The 2,864-nt window shown below is 40.0% G+C and overlaps 1 pseudogene; it reads right to left on the minus strand.

Annotated features, from left to right (window-relative positions):
- Nucleotides 1-289: 289 nt before the first annotated feature.
- On the minus strand, nucleotides 290-2,091 carry LOC114651349 (zinc finger BED domain-containing protein 5-like; annotated as a pseudogene).
- Between the last annotated feature and the right edge of the window lie 773 nt (nucleotides 2,092-2,864).

Here is a 2,864-nt window from a genome sequence, read left to right on the forward strand (position 1 = left end):
ATATGGATTCTTGTTGCTACTTCATAACTGTAATTTTGCTACTGTTATGAATCGTAATGTAAATATCTGATATGCAGGATGTATTTTCATTGTTACAAATTGAACATAATTAAAGCATAGTGATTAATCACAAAAACAATATGTAATTATATATTATGAAATATTTATTTCTAATTACAAATAAATGAAATTTTGTCTTGAAGCATGGTGTAGCATGGGTAACAGTCTTAATATAACAACAGTAAACTACATTGCTACATTTTGCAACAGTATGCGTAAAAAGAAAACGTCAGTGCGAAGGTTGAGATTGCTTCTTTCTCACCAGGTCAGAAATTCTCGGGGCAGTCTTTGCAAGAGCACAACAAAGATCATCTTCCATAACAAGTCTACTTCTGTATCTAGACTTGATAACCAACAAGCTGGAAATCCCTGTTTCACAAAGATATGTTGTTGGAAATGGAAGAAGAAGGCGCAACACAGTCTCAGACAGAACAGGATATGACTGCAAACACTTGATCCAGAATTTTGTAACTGGCATTGTAGAGAAATCAGTTCTCGCTGCATCGTTGTTAATAAGTTCAATGAACTCCTCTTGTGCTGTCTCAGGAACATCTTCAACTTTGACTGTGAATGGGCTTCTGGCAAGTGCAAATGGGGTGTCAGGTAGATTTGGAAAGTACGATGAAATTTCGTCTGCAAGCATGTGCAAGTGTTCTTTCACAGAAATTATCATCGTAATCCTTTTGTCTGGTTCAATGTCATGTTCCTCAAAGAAAGCAGATAAGGTGGGCAACATGTAAATTTTATTTTCATCCAATTTTTTTGCCAAAGCTGAAGTTTCATTTGGAATAATCGGATCTTTTCAGACAAATCGGGGCATGTTGCATTTGGTCCTTGCAGTGATATATTTAACTCATTCAAGATGGCAAAGATGTCAACCAAGTAAACTATTTTCTGCAGTTCACTTTTATCGCTGAAAAGTGCTTCAAACTGCGGTCTTGCTTTCTGATTAAAAAACGTTTTGAGTTCATCACGAAGCTCAAAAACACGTTTTAAAACTTTTCCTCTCGACAACCATCTCACTTCAGTGTGAAATAGCAGAGCATTGTTCGGCGCATCCAACTCATTGCACAGTTGCGAAAACAGTCGACTGTTTAAAGTGCTCACCTTTACAAAATTGACAGAACTTATGACGCTTTTCATTACTTCTTGTAACTCTTGTGGCAGCGTCTTCGTTGCTAATATTTGCCAATGAATCATACAGTGAGTTCCGATGACTTTTGGTGACTCATTCAGTACCAAACGTTGAAATCCAGATCGACATCCTAGCATAGCTGGAGCACCACCTGTGCAAACACCACAAACCTTTTCCAAAGAGATCTTATGCTCTTTCAGAAATGAACCAACTGTGTCAAATACATCACGTGCAGTAGTTGTCGTTTCAAGACGTTTGCAAAAAAGAAACTCATCTTTAAAGTCGCCATCATTAATATACCTCACGTAAACCAGTAACTGTGAACAGTTTGCAACGTCTGTAGATTCAACAAGCTGGATGCTAAATATTGGAAGTGGAGCAGATTTAATTTCCTGGATTACCTGATTAAGAATATCAGCAGACATGTCATCTATTCTTCTGCGGACAGTGTCGTTAGATAAGGAAATTGCACTCAATTTCGTAACAAATTCGTCTCTGATCATAACTCGAACAATGTCTTTGGCCGCTGGCAACAGTAAATCCTCAGCAATGGTGTGAGGTTTCATAGCTCTGGCGATTCTGAGTGCCACCAAATATGAAGCTTCAATGGCTGCTACGTTTTGTTTGTGGTACTTGCCACCAGTGTCAAGTCTGGCTTTTTCGAGTCCATCAGCTTTGCTTCTAAAATAGTTGGTATCCTTGCCAGCAAACCTCGGAAGCTTGCTATCAAAATGGCGTTTTAGTTTGTTCGGTTTCATAGATTCGGCTGATAGAACTTCACAACAAATAACACATTGTGGTTTCTCAATTCCTGCTGTAATTATTGAGGTAAAACCATACTGTAAAAAATCCTCACTATATTTTCTTTTCTTAACGTTCTTCTCTACACGATCCATTGTCACGAGAGACAGGCACATACGCACACACAGGTGCGCAAGAGAGAGGCATACACACACACAGGCGCGTGCTAGAGAGAGGCACACACACACAGGCGCGCACTAGAGAGAGGCACACACACAGGAGCGTGCTAGAGAGAGACACACAGAGAGAGACGGAGAGAGGAGCGGTGTCTCAGTTCCTAAGACCATCAGAAATATGTGTTTTCCGATGGTCTCAGGCGACCCCTGTGACAGGGTTGAGAACCGCTGCACTAAACAGTATCATCTCCAGACAGAGGAGCAGCTTCAGCGACAGACTCCTGTCACTGTCCTGCTCCACTGACAGACTGAGGAGATCGTTCCTCCCCTACACTATGCGACTCTTCAATTCCCACCCGGGGGGTAAATGTTAACATTATTCAAAGTTATTGTCTGTCTGTATACCTGCATTGATATCACTCTTTAATTTAATATTTTCTTTAACAGTATGCTGCTGCTGGAGTATGTGAATTTCCCCTTGGGATTAATAAAGTATCTATCTATCTATCTATCTATCTATCTATCTATCTATCTATCTATCTATCTATCTATCTATCTATCTATCTATCTAAGAGCAGACTGTACTTGCTAACGAGACTCGGGTCTTTTGATGTGTGAAACAAGCTACTGGAAATGCCGTATCAGTCCATAGTAGCCAGTGTGGTGTTCTACACTGTGGTCTCCTGGAGAGGCAACTTGAGCTCAAAAGAAGCATAATGCCTGAATAAACTTATCAGGAAAGCCTACACTAT

The sequence above is a fragment of the Erpetoichthys calabaricus genome, chromosome 4, assembly GCF_900747795.2.
Source record: "Erpetoichthys calabaricus chromosome 4, fErpCal1.3, whole genome shotgun sequence".
In the NCBI taxonomy this organism is placed as follows: Eukaryota; Metazoa; Chordata; class Cladistia; order Polypteriformes; family Polypteridae; genus Erpetoichthys; species Erpetoichthys calabaricus.